We start from the raw sequence: 18,465 nt of genomic DNA, 5'->3' as shown, positions 1-18,465 counted from the left end.
CAGCTGCAGCGTAGCTACCCTCAGGCGATCATAAGGCTCCTGAATTTGCACAGAAAGATCATCCCTTCCAAGGCTCATCTCATATGTGGTCGTGGAAGATGACGGGCCAGGAATACTCTGTCTGTCTCCCCAAGAAACCACCTCGAACAGGAGCTGTGTAGCATATTTGATATTCTCTATGGACCAGCAACTGCTGTTTCTTTCCCATTTTTTTCCCTAATGGGGAGTTTCTATTGTGTTTATTTCATTCCTCCTCCACCACTGAGTGCTGGCTGTGTTGTAAGTAGATAATTTTAATATGAAGACTTATTAACTAATAAAAGATGAGTAACTTTAACAGAGGTAAAATAGCACTCTAAAGAATATGGAACTAGTAAATATCGAGAGAAGTTACCATCTCTAGGCCTAAAGAAGAGTACTGAAAGGAGGAAAGTTTTTGTTTTTTGTTTTTTTGTATGTCTGCACCACGTGGCTTGCGGGATCTTAATTCCCGGACCAGGGATCGAACCTTCACCCCCCGCAGTGGAAGCACAGAGTCTTAACCACTGGACTGTCAGGGAAGTCCCCGAAGGAAAGTTTTTGGAAGAGCCTCTCCGCACCCGTTAATGATGAGACTCAGACCTCATTGGCGAGGATGTGGCAGCAGCTTACTGGATTGTGGGGTTTTCTGAGATGTCACGGACCAGAGCTGTTTTGCTGCCAGGGTGCCAGCCCAGATGAGCAGGAAGCTGCCCACCGGGGTGCTGGTGGACAGGGACAGATAACTTACCTGTTGGGGTGACAGCAAAGCTCACTAGAGGTTGGCGACCACTGGATCCCCTGCATATAGCTGACAGTCATGCCGTGGAGACAATGAAGCAGGTGTATTGGAACCAGGAAGAGAAACTCCTGCCTCTGCTTTTCCTTGAAATAGCCCTCCAGTACCCTCTATTTTCAGACTAATGCTGTGCTAGCCAGCAAAGGGAAAATGTTTATGGGTCCAGAGCCAATTTTACAAAACAAGCAAAGAATTGTAGACTTCAAGCTGAGAGGCAAAAAATCGATAACTGACAAATGTTGACTTTGCAATGAGGTGGCCTGTGGAAAATTCCATAGATTTGATCAGTCCAACATTTGCACTCCAACATTGGCAACTTAACTTCTGTTATTGTTTAGGCTTTTCTAAACTTCTTTCAGCTAAGAGTGGAAAGATGACTTAGTTCTGGGTGATGAGATATGCTAGTTCTCCTTCCATTTTTTTTCCCTTTTTCCTGGAATGTGCACAAAATGACCGAGGCTGCAACACCCATCTTACCAGTGATAGGAAAAGGCTACGAAGATCACACGTCAACATAATTAAATGTATATATATTTATATATAGCTTTAAAATGTGTATATTATAAAAGAACGCTCTTGGTGATAGTCACTGAGTCTACGTAAGAGTATAAGTGTTACTAAAAAGACATTTATATCTAGGTTTACAAAATTCATTTATATAAACGAATATGCTTTGAATTGTGAGTTTACTCACTGTTTATTTTACATGGAATCACACTCAGATGTATCATGATATATAACAACTTTTTATTCCTGTAACTTTAATATTCTCTATGAATTCTTTGACTCCATTCCATCCTTCCAGCATTTGGATGGCAGAGGGCAAGAAACTAAATATTAGTCCAATTTGGCCCAATAGAGTAAAGAATCTTTTAATATGTCAGTTTTTCATAATTCCTTGAGTTCCCCCTTGTCTTCTCCAACATGTTTTATGGATGTATAAGGGGCTTGCATTACCTTGTGGCCCTAGGGGTTAAGAGGGAGCCCTGACTTATATTTAGGTAAAAAAAGTGGCTGGTATCTGCAGCTCTGTGGTTATCAGTCTTGTCACTAGGAGTTCTGCTGGCATCTGCAGCTAAAACCCACCATTTGATGTAACCAGTTGCAGCTTGATTTAGGTCTGGTGGTTTTGCTTAGCTGACCCAGACCCTACGTCATCTCTTTCTGTCTCCGTCAATCTCTCTGAGATCTTCCATATGCTTCAAATGATGCCTTGGCCAAGGCTAGCTACCCTGCAGACTCTGATTCAAGGTCGTCTGTATTTTTGCCACTGTGGTCCTCGTGACTTGACCCCTAGCTCTCAACGTAGATCTTGCTTGTCCCTAAAATGATATGCATGAACTTCCTGGTCCTCGTATACAATATAGGAGCCAAGGAAGACTTACCAGTGCTAAGCAAACTCTTCCTACCTGACCACACTATTTGATCCTCTTTGCTGGCCTGGAGCCATCCCATATTGTCTTGGGCTGCCTTGTACAAGCGGGATCCTCCCAGGATCCCAAACAGGAGGTAGGAAAACAATACTTGTTTCTTGGCATCCCTCTCAATCTACCAAACCTTCCTCTCTGCCTCCAAGACTTTGGCCTGGAGTTCAGTGGTCAGGGCATAGGTCACTACATTCTGACCTCTCTCCTACAGGCCCTTCTTCCTTCCACAGTCCCCTGGGGTTGGAAGGGACAGACTTGCCACTCTCCCTTCTTCCAGCCTTCCCCGCAGCTCATTTTTTCCTCATTCTAAGGTGGGACCTGCTCTCCCGGTGGGCTGGGTTATACTCTAATCAGATTAAACATCCCTCCTCATGAAGGAAACAAGAGAGGGGGAAGTATTCTGTTACTACAAGTAACATCTATGTCAATAGGTATAAATTTGTGTCAAAATGTCCAATGCCTATTGTGTGTGTGTATGTATATGATATTTATACCATAATTTCTTTAGGAAAATCTTTTCCTTATTGATGGACATTTACTAGAACATTCCTCTGCTTATTTCTTTTTGCATTTGTACTGTTATCTTTTTTCTGCATAGTTCTATAAGGCTTTTACATAAAAGTTTAAACATATTTTATAGTTCGATGCATATCTCCATTAAAAAAGTCAATTTATACTTCTACCAACAACGCATAGGAGTTTCTGTTTCCTTTGCCAATACTGGATTTTGACTTTTATCACTGCCAATTTAATAAAGTGAACAATTCCATCTAAATTTTATCTAATTTTATTTTTATTTTTAAGAATTTGAATATCTTATACTGGCCATTTGTATTCTTTAATGACTTGCCTAGTTCAATTTGCCTATTTCATTTTATTATAATTATTATTCATATGGATTTGTAAAAAATCCTTGTGTATGCTAGGGAAACAAACCCTTTGGCATCAGTGGTGCAATTATCTCCCCTTGTTTGCTCTTGTCTTTCCAACATATTTATGGAGATTTTGAAATATGCTGACCTTTCCATTTTTTCTGGTTATATTTTTTCAGTAACTTCTTTTTTGATTTCTTCTTTGCATGACTTTAAAAATAGTTGTCCATATTTCTTTTGATGTTTTAGGGTTTCTTTTGTAACTTTTAATATTGAAACCATCTGGAATCTATTTGGTATAAGCAGTAAATTTGAAATCCAGCTTAAGATTTTTTAAAATGGCTAACAAGTTATTCCAATAGCATTTATTCAATAATTCACTTATCTCTCCCTGTTAAGTGCCATCTTACCACATATTAAGAGTCTTCACATGTACTTGGGCCTATTTCTTGACTATTGATGCCATCTGATTTCTCTCTCTCTTTGTAATCCTGTATAGTATTTATTGCATGGCTTAAGTAGCTCTAAATTACTTTTATTTTTCAGCTGTGGCTCTTTTTGCTTAATTTTTATCCAACTAAATAGTGAGTCATTTTGGCATGTTTCAAAAAATAAGAAGTTGGGATTTTAAATGGGTTTAAATTAAATTTGTAAATAGTATAGGGGAAAATGATATTTCGATAATTTGAGTTTTCCTGCCAAACAATGAGGCATATATTTTCATTTGTGTGGATTTAAAAAAAATGTCCATTAATAAAATTTTGTTTTACAGGGTCTACCTATTTCTTGCTAATTTTATTTCTAAGAATTTCATATTTTTCGATTATATTTGCTAATGGTATATTTTCTTTCATTTTCTAAGTATTTCTTTTTTACATATAGGAAAGCAATATCTTTTGGCAGAGTAATTTTATACCTTACTAAAATTTCTAATTGGATCTCAAATTCTTGTACTTTTTTTTAGTACTTAAGCTAGACATCGATGGTTTGTTTTCTCGTTCATTCATTCAATTATCTAACGAGGGGTGGAGAGTGAGCTGGAGCCGTGGGCAGCTGTGCTCTTGCCGCTGTCCTCCCAAGTCCGATGACCTCCTGTCACTGTGGAAATTGATTTCATGAAGCACGATCAGTGTGAAGCTCCACATGTTATGGGCTGTCTTTTCTTTCTCCAGTTCACTTTATGCAGCGGCTCTCAGGCTACTTTTCCCCGATCTCCTCCAGCCCAGGTTTGCCATCAAGTCTCAACTCAGTCAACAGTTCTGATCAATGGAAAGAGGAATTGCTTGGCCTCAAATTCTCTCCCTCAGGTCAGCATGCCAGCAGTCCCTGTCTTTATCCGTCTTGGTGAGGGTACTTAACTAGGTTCTTCAACCTTGTTCACATGTTGATATTTCCCACATACTACACTGACTTGGTGATTGAGGAAAATACCCTGAACTTGTACTTTAAATTTAATTGAATATGACAGATATTCTCCATTTATTCAATTCCTAGTTATTCTCTTGAGTTTATGATGGGGGTTGTGACTGTTCCTTGTTTTTTTTAATATGTTTTTGTTTATGTTTGTTCATTTGGCTGATTTAAGAAAGGCAAAAGAGCGTACATTTACTGTTTTCCTACAAAGCCACACATACTTACTTTAACAAGCACTCAATATTAGCTTTTATTGTTATGCTTTCTTTGAGTGTCATTTCTTTACTTTTTTCAGTCTTACTCTTTCTTCAAGGTGTGGAAACTAAATTGTTTTGCATGTATAGATGCATTTATAAAACCTCTGTTTTTATTATTCATATATATGGTTCTTTCTTAATTAAAGCAGTTTTATTTTAACCCTCGATACTAGTATTCTCGCATTAAGATGCGAAAGTTTTATCTTTGTAATAATGGCCATTTTTCTATTTCCTGTTGCAGTTCTTGACATAGAGTGTTCATTAAAAAAATGTCTGTATGAATGCATATATATTTCAAAGATGGGGTCATATATTCTTCCTCAGTACATAAAAATTTGTTAACATATATTATAAATCTGGAGGAGCCACATTAGACTTTCAATAGTGGCAAAGTCTGATTCTCTTAAAATATGTAATGCTTCTTTTATATATTGTTTCATGTTTTACAATAAATATATAATTAAGCCAACATTTACAATAATATTCTGATATTATCTGAAATACCAGTTCACACATTTTACATTCTCAGAGGCTGTATGATGCAGATGAAAGAGCAAGTGTAGAGTCTTAACAGACCTCAGCATGAACCTCCCATTGAAAACACTAGGGATTAATCTTTCAATCAAATAGAGCTATTGCCACTCAAGCACATTATAAATTGCTAACATATATTGAGCACTTATGGTATACCAAGTGCTGTGCTAAACCCTTGATTCTCATTATCTCCTTCCATTTTCACAACAAACCTGTGAGGTAGATATTATCACTCACCTATTCTACACTTCAGCTAGAAATATTTTAGTTTTGCTTCATTATGTCTAGGACTTCCCTCTAAGTATTGTTTTTCATAAGATTCTTAATTAGGATGGACATATCTGTATAGATGTTTGCTAAAGAATGAATAGTTACCTTAAATTAAGGGTAAGCATAGAATACAGACACTGAACTATCTCATAATTAATTATTTGGTAAAATTAAATAAAACCCATTCAGAGCAAAGCAATATTAAGAGTAATTTCCATACTGTATTACTTTTCTTTAATAAAACCCATCGATTTCCTTTTTGAAAGATATTTTATTTTAAAGCTAGTCAATAGAACTATTTATTTTTATTAAACAAATTATTTTCGGTTAACGGAAAGAGTGGTAGATTTTCCGTTGTTGATGCATGAAAGAGATTTGACCCATAAAAAGTGGCTGTTTCATAGATTCATTTGCTGGGTAAACTGTCAGATAGCCTCCATAAATGGGCTGTCGTGTTATTTCATTTATTTTTATTATTTGAACTCAAATTAACTCCACAGTTTCACAATTTATCTCTCATGAATCTGAGCAGTTAAGTAGGACAGAAGAAAAGGTGCAGTTCCATTCAGCTCTAACATATCATTGGCTGTCAGGTAAGCCTTGTTATACTGTCCATCCTCGTTTAACTATCCCACAAGATCTCTTAATGAAGTTAAGCCCCAAGTTCACTCCAATAATTCTGTGGCAAGAGTTTGTGCAATGTAACAATTCATCACTTGTCAGGAAGGCACTTTTAGTTTATACATTTAATAAGGGCATCCTCTAGCTTGGTTAATTAGAAGTGAACAGTTTGCATATTTACTAAATGCAGAGTGTCATTGCCACCACGGCCTATTGCCTACATGAATTATTTCTCTATCTGCAATAAACAGCTGGGTAATTATTACTGCCATAATCAGATAAATTCCCTCTGTAAGGCTTTTCTTACATGGCAATTCTTTGAACTCATCCAAAGCTGAACAAAATTTATGAACTCCAGCAGCGAGGCCACTTTTTCATACTAAGGTGTCCCTGTTCCCTGTTTCAAGGACATAAGTGGAGCACCATAGATATTGTGTAAATAAGGAGAATAAATATGATTACCTAAAGATAATGTTTCAATAAACCACATTTTAAAAATATAATGTTCCGATCTCAGCCAACTAAATGATAGCAGTTTGGCTTTATCGAATTGTATCTAGGTGACAGGCTCTTTTCATAAGGGCTAGCCTAAGACATAAAGAAAATAACATTTTAGTTTTCAAGGACCAAATTAGTCTGTAATGTTAACTGTCCGCATGACTTTCTTTCTGTAGAATCACTTTATATATGAAGAGACAATAATTATAGCAATTAATTTAGTAGAATTTAGATAATAACATACTAGAGTGTCTAACTTAAAGTACAGCGTGTAATCTTTTCTTTTAAAAACAGTCTATTATTTATCCATCATTAGTAATTAATGATATAATCCATATAATCACTTTAAAATAGGGAATGATATCAACTGTTTGATCACAGACTTTTTACGTTATTTTTATATTTACCAAGAATGCACTACCTTTAACAATTTTCTATTTCAAAACATTTTTAAAGCCAAGTATATAAAAAGGAAAAAAACCCTTCATTCCTGAGATAGAATTAATAAAAGGAAAAAGCTTATTACATCGGGTATAATTTTGTTATATATGTATCTGTATATATATATTTAATGTTTTTCAAATTTAACTCTTTATACAATGAATTTCAAGAAGTTTACAAAAGACATTTATGAGTAAAAGAAACAAGGATCATGGTAAAGGAAAATACAGAATGATAACTCTGATGGTGTGATTGATCAGGGGATGTGATTAGTTAAGAATGTCCCATTGTCAAAATGGAGAAAACATTACTGCATATGCAAGAAACAGCTTTTCTAGAAATTTCTGGAAATTTCACATATGAATCCTCAATAGGAGACACAGTAATGTAGTGAACAATGACTTCTGTAACTTTTTTTTTTTTTTTAAACAGTAAAAAGCTCTCTGAATTTCAAGTCTCTCTTTTCTGTGATGATATTTGGGGGGAAAAAGGAGCCAGAACATAGCAATAAACTGTTACTCATTTGAAAGCAAGGGACTAAAATATGTTGGTTTGTGGACTTAGCCTCGTGGTTGTCCAACCTGGAGGAACGGATGGATGAGAAGTTCTTATCTCTCACTTATCCTGGCTGATCCTCTGATAGGAGGTGGATGGAAGAGAGTGTTTTTTGTGTTTTTTTTTCCCTGTTTAATTCTGCGTTAAGGATTGGTAATGCTGTTTTTAATATTGCTGATTGAGAGTAAATTTATATATTGGAAATCAGATTTGGGTACCTGATATCTTAATAATACACATTTACAGTCATGCTTGAAGTTACGTTTTAAGTTACTGTGAAAGTGTACTGAGAAGGTGTAACTAGTGCTAAAAAATTATTTAAAGTACCATCCAACCGGCTATTTGCCCTTCACCTTATTTGACCTCTTTGAAGCACATGACAGTGTTGATTACTTTCTTCTCTACTCTCTCTTGTAACTTAGATTCTCTCAAGGCACTCTCTCCTGACTTCCTTTCTACTTTTCTGCTTGCTTCCTCTCCATTTCTTTTGTGTACTCGCCTTTATTTGCCTGATCTTGAATATTAGTATTCTCTCTCTGATACACTTGCCTTTTCATTCTTTATCCTCTGGCCAGTCTCCTCCACTTCAGTGACTTCTGTTACCAATTATGTTTTGATGATTTATAAATCTGAATGTTCTCCAGCCAAGAATGTTCTGATTATTATAAACATTTATTCAAATGCCTGCTAACACTGCCGCTTGGACATCCACAGACACCTCAAATTAAGCATCTTTATATGTGAACTAATAATTTTTCCCCAAATCTCTTCTTCTTGTGGTGAATTGGACCAGTTTTCATTTCAGTGCCCAAGCCAGAAGCATGGGATTCATACTAAAGATGCTTTTCTCCATTCTGTTGATGACCAAGCTCTATCACTTCTCTTCCTAGCCCTCTGTTCTCATTCCTCATCAAGCTGTCCTACCTTCTGCTGCCTGAATGACTCTAAAATACAGATCCGATTAATGTAATCTGTTGTATTTCCTTCCTTTTAAGGTTTCCCTAGTAAAAGGTGACTTAGAGGTCCTAGAAATATGTAAACTAAACACGAGGATTATATTTGAGAGCATCTTCTTGGCATAAGAATTAAGCAAACCCAAAGTAAATGCATTATATTCTTAAATAGTTATAATACTTAAAAGCTTGGATCGTTGAGAAAAAATTGTTAACAGGTATCTTAGTTAAAATATTATTGTAGAATGGGAATTCCTAAAGAGTGTGTGTGTGTATAAAAAAGCATCACTTTTTTAAAAATACTTTCTCCGTTCCCCCTTTATAATGCCTTTAAGCTTTTTCCATCTTGTTTCCCTTCTAATCTGTCTATTTCCTCTCTCAGGAGTGACATTGAAGAGAACTGAGAGAAAATCACCCCAGTTTCTATCTCTCTCTGTTCTTTCTACTACTATTTTGTAGTCTTTTCTTATCCTGGCTAAGAATACCTAGGATAAGATTCTGTTTAGCATTCATATGAAAGAGATATCTAAGATCAATTAGAAAATAATTGGTCAATAAATAGTTTTCCCAAACTCATTTATTGAAGTTACATGTGATAGACTGCTTTAAAATAGTTGCCATCATCCTACGGTAGGTCAGTGCTTTATGATAGCATCAGGATTAGTTTAGAGAGGTCCCTGATCTGTGTGGAGTGGATTGCATGAAAAAGCAACCACAATTATTTTTGCTTTAAAGCGAAGTTAACACATTTTAAATAAGAGACAATGTGTGATTTTGGAGTAAACGCAAAGTAAATAAGATCTTACAATTCTTTTCCTTTGAAATGGGAACTTTAGCTACTCAACTCTGAACTCCACCCAAAACAAAACTTGAGTAGCTTGATCCTCATTCGCCACAGCTGAATGAATTACTGTGAAGACACACTCTCAAGGGAGAGAGAATGTGATGTGCCTTGATCTACCTTTTTGCAAGAAAGCCCCCATGCTGTGTCTCAGAATCACCGTCTGTAAAGTCATTTCATTTCACAAAGAAGAACAGGAACCTTGTTAATGATACCTGCCCCTTACCAACCTCAGGGGGATGTTGTGAGGATGAACTAATGTCTGTGAAACATTTGGAGCTCCTGAAAATGATGCACTAAGTCAATATATTTTATTATTATGCCTATTATTGTACTTAGCTCAATGTTACTCTCAATTATTGGACATCATATATATTACATAAAATTTTACTTCCTTTTATAGAAGTTGTCCAGAATAGTAAAAAGAAAATAATTTTACAGTGATATACGTGCATATGTTTAGAAAGAATGCTATGCAAAAAATTCTTTTCAACTGAGTCTATTCAAAAGAGCCAGAAGAAGAAAAAAATTGATTTTCATGAATGATCTTTCAGTGGAGTCTTATTGCTTTTTAAAATCATGAAAAGTACTCAAATGAAATAATGGAGCAATTGGATGCTCCCTTTTTACGATCAGAGTGAAGTCATGGTACTGTAATTTTATGACATTGACCATTATCTTCTTTTTTCACTTTTTTCATTCTCAAAATATCTAGTCTATAGCGTACAAATTTGCTAGCATTACCCTTCGAGAGACTATTCACCCTTGGTCAGGAAGCCTTTCTTCTGCTCTAAAGTGCATTGCCCCCCACTTGCTGTTGATAGATCAAGTCTACCAAAGAAAGCTGGAGTTTTTTGTGAATAATCCATCCTGGTTTCATTACCACTCACCTCCATCCCAGCTTGCTCGCTTTAGTGAAAGCCTGTTCATTGTTCTGTTCCCAACTCCAGTGCCTTTTCTGACCCCTCTAATCAGAGTGGAGCTCTCTGAACTTAAGCACTGTTCATGTGTTTCTTCATAGACTTATTCTGTCTATAAGCTAGTTAGCTATCAGCTATTTTATTTGCAAGCTACTTGAAGGCAGGGACTGGACTTTACCCAACTTTATTTCTTTTAATATTTTAAACATACTTATGACTGCCTGAGTGAATAAACAAATGTGTGTTAATTTTCTTCATGATATTAACTGTAAAAGTAGCTTAGACAGTTTGAAGGGAAATTGATCTATACTACAAACAAAGGATTTTCAAGAATTACTGAAAAGTGTTTTATGAGAGCCCTTTTCTAAATGTTTTCACAATGTGAAAGTCTTAACTCCAGATTTCAGAGTAAGGTGTGTTGTTCAGGAGCAGCCTGAGTGCTTGAGTATCAAGGGCTATGTACTACAGAGTGCTTACTTTAAAACCATATTTTCCCTTTTGAAAGCACTGCCCTAATGAAATTTACAACACCTGTCCAACAATTCCAGGGCCTAGGTAACCAGGTAGATAAAATTAGTGGTTTAAATGATTTGCCTGACTTAACATGAAGCTTTTGTTTCAAATGCAAATATTTTGAGTATCTTAATGACTTCCAGATCATCTGTTCTAAGGTTTTATCAGTCTCAAAATATTTTTGGATGTCACGTACCAACTCCAAGCATGTAATTGCTTTATTTGTGGTTAGTAATTTTACTTATATTTTAGACTTAGCCTTCCCTTTTTCCTTTTATTATCTTCTTATTTGGTTACATTAATATGGACAGATTGAGAGTAGACAATTGTTAGAGATACAAAATAAGTCAATTCAATAAATTTAACTAAAATACTTCTGTGTCATAACATACCACAGCAGAAACTCATGCTATTCAGCCATTTTTATTTTGAAGGCTTCTTACAACAGAAGATATCACTGACTTTGCCATCCAACAGAGTGAGGACTCTAGAGAATTGTATATTTTTCTTAAGGATGGTACAGATGATAGCTTTTTGTTTTTATTTGAGAAATTATGGAATTTGGGGCATCTGTGCTTTTTTTTTTAAATTAATTAATTTATTTATTTATTTTTGGCTGTGTTGGGTGTTCGTTTCGTGCAAGGGCTTTCTCCAGTTGCGGCGAGCGGGGGCCACTCTTCATCGCGGTGCGCGGGCCTCTCACTATCGCGGCCTCTCCCGCCGCGGAGCACAGGCTCCAGACGCGCAGGCTCAGTAGCCGTGGCCCACGGGCCCAGTTGCTCCGCGGCACGTGGGATCTTCCCAGACCAGGGCTCGAACCCGTGTCCCCTGCATTGGCAGGCGGACTCTCAACCACTGCACCACCAGGGAAGCCCCATCTGTGCTTTTAAAACAATCTGCATATAATTTTTAAATTTCTCTGTCAAAATTTTGATTTCTATGGAAGTATTGGGATGTACGTATCCTGTCTCCTTTGTAGTACTTCATAGTGCTTTAGCTAATATGGTGATATTCATAATTAGATCATTAACTGAATATAATTGCATCGCTTCATGATGTCATACTAGTGAGTAGAATCGAATCACCTTGCTTCCTCAACAGAGCTGACAATCTCATTGCTGTAACTAGTGCTTCTCAAACTTTAGCAGGCAGGAGATTGACTCAGGGTCCCATCCCCCAGAATTTCTGATTGAGTCGGTCTGGGCCAGAGCCTGAGAATGTGCGTTTCTAGCAGTTCCCCAATGAAGCTGATGCTGCCGTTCAGGGACCACACTCTGAGAACCACTGCGCTTGGCAAAGAGCCAGAGTCTGGGTTCTACGTCCCCTTCCCAAGGGAGGCTTTCTCAACGTGGCTTCTTCCCTCTTCTAATTAAACCACCAGAAGTGATGAAATACACTACTAGTCGGCTGAGAAATAGTTAAAAAGGAGGCTCACGCCTAGTTTATGCCAGATATTAGGCCAAATATTTTGAGAGGGGCACACCTTAACCTTGACCTTCAGGACCTTAGCACATAGTAGGAGGAGTGCTGAAGTGGTGCATGTTTACAGGTATAATTTGTTACAGAAAGTAGGAGACATATAAAAGAGGAGTAAAGGATTGTTGGAGTAGGAACAGCTAGAGAGTAATTCTTTTTAAAGGGATCTAGAAGCCTTTTTAGAGGAAAGAGTAGAGATTTCTGGTCTTTATTGTTGTTACTTACTGTCGTTCTGCTGCACTAGAAGATAAAAATTATACACAATTTTTTTAGTACTATATTTTGAAATGAATAAGAAAATCAAACCCAATGGCAAAATATATAGCTCCCTTCTGAATGGCATAGGTGGCCATCTTAATAATTTTTATTATGGTAAATAAAGTATTATGTGAGTCTGCTGAACGAATACTGAACTGTGAAAAATTTAGTCAGTAATATATATAGAAGAGAATAATTCCCAAATTGTAATTATGAATTTGGATGTTTTTTATCTTATAAATATTATTTGTTTCTGAAAATAATTTTGAGTGGAGTGCTCTATTTTCTTCAAGAAATAGTTTTTGAAGGTACCTTATTTTTCTTCTTTGGCTCAGACCTTGGACAAACATCAAGAAACAATTTAAAAAGACGAGTCATTGTGACGAGAGAAAGAAAATGTGCAATGCAAGAAAACATGAATTATTGCATGATAGCAAGTAATCATTAGCTTTCATCTGGGCTCAGAACTGAGCAGAATCATGTACTTGTTTTTGTAGTCACTTCTCTCAGGTTCCTGTCGTCATTCAGATACGCAAACTTCCATATTTATATGGAGACAATAGAGTGAATTCTTTACGACAGTAATCATATCCAATGTAATGGTCCTACTGTCCAGGACTATCTTTGTAAAATCTATTTATTTATTCATTTAAATAAACATGGATAAAACAGACATAGTCTTTATAGAGTTTGCAATCTAGTGGGTGAGACATACATTAAATAAGCAAATACAGCCATAGAGGCATAATTATAAATGTTAAGGTCTATAGAGGAAAAAACAGAATTATGGTATGATGAGTGAGAATAACAGTGGGAGAAAATTCAGCTTGCTGTGAAGGGAGTTCAAGGCAGAAAATACAGTGTAAGTGAAGGTCCTGTGGTAAACCGTTTCTAGGAAGGGAAATAGGGTCATTGGGTAAATTGTTTGCTAGGAAATAAATAAAGCCATGCTGACCAAAGCACAGTAGTCACAGGAGGAGTGGTATGAAGTGAGATGGAGAGATAAACAGGGCCCATCCTGAAAGGCCTGTGGGTTTTTATTGCTTGTTAGTTGCGTTGTGCTAATTAGCTTTTAAGGATCTTGTCAGTTTCTGTCTCTTTTTATACATTATGATGTTCATTAGCATTCTTTATATACTCAAAAATAGCAAGTGGAAAACATGTGTTAAGAAGAGATGACATGTGTGGCTACAAATGCAAAAGTTTGTCCATTCCAAGGTCACGTGTAGCTCCCCAGTTATAATGTTATGATCTGATGATGAAGAAGAGTAGTGATAGTTCATTTAAACTTTTCCAAAACAAAGCAGCTTTTCCCTTTTGTGGACTTTGGGAAAATAATATGGATACTACAATATTCAAAGTTACAGAAAAAAAAAGGTCTATCGATATCTAAATAAAATATTGGATTGGGCAAAATGTATGGTATGAGTATAGTATTGTGCTTAAAGGCATGGATTTTTGGTGTCAGACCTAGATTCAAATTCTAACTCTGCCACTTTCTAGTTTGAGAGTTTGGGCAGAGATCTCACCTCTGTGAAATGGGTGTGGGTAATATCTGCCTCACAAGACTGTGAAAGGATTAAATGAGGTATTGTAGATGTCTTAGCCAGGAAGCTCTTGGAAACAAAATGTAAGTGAAGGATTAAACTGCCAATCCTTTATTTGGGTGGTTCTAGCTCAGGACAACGAGGGTGAGGGAGAAAGGGGAGTGAAGTGTCAGAGATGGAAACAGACTCTGAGACAGTGATTTGATTCGTAAGTGTTATTGGGGAGCATTTGGGGAATAACGTCTCTAAGGGAATGGAAGAGGAAAGCAGAGGGAGGAGATGAGCTGCATCGGAAGTCTCAGCCAATCTCAGGAAGCTCTGGGACTTGGATGAGCCTTGAGAGTAGTGCTAGATTGACACAGAGACTCTGGGCCTGTGTATTCCTTCAGTCACCAGTCATTGGATGCAGACTGGGGGAGAGGGTGACAAACCTGGGGTGGGGCAGCTGATTTTCTCCAGTGGGATGTAGCTTGAGCTGTCAGCCACCAACAGTCAGGGCAGCTGTATTGGGTGCTTTGGTCCTATAAGGAGGATGTGATAGGACGACCTCCTGCAGCCCTGGACCACTGCTTCACATCACGTTCCAGAGTGACTCAACCTAGTGGAGCAGGTGTGCATTCTTTTGTTAGCCACATAGGTTTTCTCCCAATCTGCAAGGAGACCTCTCAAAGCAGTATGTGAAAGACAGCAAAAAACGATAATTCATCTGCATGAATCTCTTCTGTCTTCTGTTTCCCACTGGTCAAGGTTTACCCCATGCTTCCTGACTCTTAGGAAGCCAGATTCCTTGCTCTGCCTTGTGGGAAATCTCATCCGTAAAGTGCACACTAGTGTGGAGAGAGAAAGGAGAAGATCATTGACGGGATTTAAGAAAGCATAAAAGATTCCTATTCAGTTATGTAGATAAAGCAAGTAACCTAGTACGAAGCTCACAGGAAACATCCTCTAATGTAGCACCTTACTATGTGCCAGCCACTACTCTGAGCACTTTACATAGATTAATCTGTTCGATCCTCACAATAGCTTGATGAAGAAGATACAAATACTGTTAATATATTTGCATTTTACACATGAGGATATTGAGGCTCAAAGATTAAACAGCTAGTAAGTAGCCCAGCAGAGATTTTATAACCAGGTGTAATTTCAGAGTCTATGTTGTTTAACTGCTCTCCTATATTGCCTCCAAGTGGCTATTATTATTTTTATTATTGTTATCACGATTAGAATATGTAAATATTTTATTATCATTATAGATATCATTAGCAAAATATATTCAAATATGTAAAGCTTTACATAGTTTCAGTAATTTTTGCCTTTATTTTAAAACTAATATCACAAAATGTTTTGTATATATAAAAACTGGTACAGAAAGTCTGGGGACTTATCCAGGTTTCTCTAACTATATAATAGGAAACAGGATCATAAGATAAAAGAAAATATGCACAGTTCCTTCAATAAAAGTAGCTTCTGCATAGTATTTCTTGTATCAGGATGACTATAGCCAGGTCTGTGGTTAGAGAATCTTCAAATCTAGGGATTCTAATTCCATTTCTGCCATTAACTGATTTATTATTCAGAATGGGTCATTTCATCTCTTTATGTGTTTTCATATTTGTAAAATAGGGTAATTAGTTATACCTATCCCATATATATCACAGGATTTTTTTTGAAGATAGAAATAAGTCAATACACCTGAAATTAAAAAAAAATATTCATAACAACCTGAAACTATTTGGAGAAATCTTTAATTGTTTATAAAGCATTTTAAAAATAGCTGGATTAAAAAACAGGTAAATTTTATATTTTTGCAGGTAACCCTAGTTACAATGGTTTCCAGCTTTTAATCTTTAATGGGATCATAATTTTTTATTGCATCCTTTACACTGAGCCATATCTTCATCTAGATTGCTATAACAAAAACCTGTATATCAAGGATAAATAATTTATTCAGCTCTTCCTACTTGGTTATTTAACAAAGAATATTTAACATAAATATAATTGTGGTGTTCAATACAACTGTATACTCTCAAGTAGGGCAATAAATCAGCTAGGAACTTTAGATTGATTTTTTTTCAATAATTGTTATGAATTGACTAAATTAATTATTTTTGTGGTTTGAGATTACCCCAGATTGGTTTTTCTAGGGTTTTGTCAAATTTCTTGGATTTATTTGTAGGGCTTCCCAGTTCCTTCTAGATTTACTCCGTGTTTTCTTTATATACTGGAAACTGACATTCTTTTACATCTCTCTCAGTTTTAACTCTCCTTGTCAAGCTCCTCAAGTACACATTGTTTTAATTTTATATTTCCATATCCTGAAGATGGACGGTTTTTACTACTTCAAGTAATTTCCACCCTCATTTTGTATCCACGTCCTATTTACTTCTTTGTACTTTGCCTGTTCATGTATGTGTTCAATTTTATTGGGACTTTTTTCTTTCTTATGTAAGATCTCTTCAAATTCATTAAATTATTTATAGAAGACAAACTTCTTTGTAGATGTGTTTTTTAATTTTTGTGATTACTCGGAAAATTACTGTCCTTATCTTCGGAGTAACATAAAATCGGATACATGCATATCTGAGTAATTATCCTTATAGTGGCAGTTCATTGGTTATTTTAAATTATCTTAAAGATTTATAAGAGGAATTATAGAAGAGATATTTATTTTTTACACAATATCAAAAGTAAAGGTGAAAATTAATGACATATTCACTTTTTTATGTAACATATGATTGTTACTTTTCCTGGTAAAAATTCTCATTTATTCATATGTAACTGCCTTGAAATTTGTACCTAAGGACAAAGAAAGGTCACCAATCCCTCTAACTCCTGGTTCTTTGTCAAAGATGGACACAGTTAATGAGGTTTGTTTGGTACAGAACAGACACAGATAGAGATCCTTTCAATGGAAACAAATTTGTTTGGCTTTACCAGGTTACTTAGCGATTAATAATAGCCTTGAGATGCAGGTCAGAAAGGTCATTGTACCAGCCTGCCAGCACAATCTAAACATGCAGCCAGCCCAGCTCTGTGGGTGCAGAAGCCCCGAAAATACTATGCATAAAGTAAAACAGGCTATTTTCTGACTCCTTTTTTCATATTAATAAGCAATTTTCAAGAGAAGGGTGGCAAAATGAGGGCCATGCCACTCCAAGTAATTCATTTATTTTGCAATTTAATCTTATGTTGGAAAAAATAGCTCTGCTGCAATAGCAGAGCATGGTGATTTTTAAACGTCAGTGTGTTTCATAAGTAACCTTGTATGAAGTATTGTATTAGTAGCCTTTAACAGAAAATTGCGACAAAAGTATTTCCAGTCATTGAAGTAGAAATGAGAATCTTTTTTTTTTTTTTTTAATTTTTGGAATTCTCCCCTCTACTTTCCCCTGCTATCTTTGAGGTATGTGCCCAGATGCTTTACTTAAAATTTTACTTATAGAACTAGACACTAAGTTACATATCTGTTTTTTAAAAGCATAAAGTACAATTTCAAAACATTATTTTAACATGAGTGGTTAAACTTGTTCTATGAAAATAAAGGATTTATTCTTCCATAATTTGATAATATTCTATTTAGCAGGTATTTGTCACAGAGTATATTTTAAGAGGTGATTTTTTGTTTAACTTTTTAAAATACATATACATAAATGATGAAAATTTCATTATTTTAATGGAATTTATTACACTTAGAAAGTTGTGAACTTATGCACCCAATTTGGCTTTTATTCTAATTATTGATATAATTGAACAAAATGTCAACCTTTCAAGTACAGGATAATATATGTAATCTTGTTGATATTATTTAAACTGTTTAACTGAAATAAACTTAGAATGAATTAAGTATATGTGTAAAAACCCATCACACTTTTTAAATTAGCCTGTTAGTGTATAAAATAAACAATGAGAACTTGGTAAATACCAAATTTAAAGGAAATCAATAGCCCAGATGTTTTCTTAGGATATTTAACTAAGTCCAAGATAGCCAAAGAAAATGATAGCATAGTAATTAACTTACTTTGCATTTGATACAGTTCCTCAGCTATTGAACTGATTATAATAGGTAGATACTTGATTTTCAAAATTTCACCACTGAAAAATCACTTAAATGCTTTTTAAAGATTGCAAAGATTCCCCTAGAATGTGCCGGTAAGTTCGATTCCACCACTGATTTTGATGGATGTGGACAATGGTTACCCCTCAAAAACTTCCTTGATTCTCATCAGTGAAAGAATTAAAAGGTTAGCAGATT

The 18,465-nt window shown here is 35.7% G+C and overlaps 1 protein-coding gene across 4 annotated transcripts in view; it reads left to right on the top strand.

Moving 5' to 3' along the window:
* SPATA17 (spermatogenesis associated 17) overlaps positions 1–18,465 on the top strand; it is a 190,177-nt gene that overhangs the window by 64,771 nt on the left and 106,941 nt on the right. The window lies entirely within an intron of this gene.

Source organism: Eschrichtius robustus, chromosome 3 (assembly GCF_028021215.1).
Source record: "Eschrichtius robustus isolate mEscRob2 chromosome 3, mEscRob2.pri, whole genome shotgun sequence".
Lineage (NCBI taxonomy): Eukaryota > Metazoa > Chordata > Mammalia > Artiodactyla > Eschrichtiidae > Eschrichtius > Eschrichtius robustus.
Note: the sequence above shows the minus strand (reverse complement) of the source record. Positions and strands in the feature narration are given on the sequence as shown.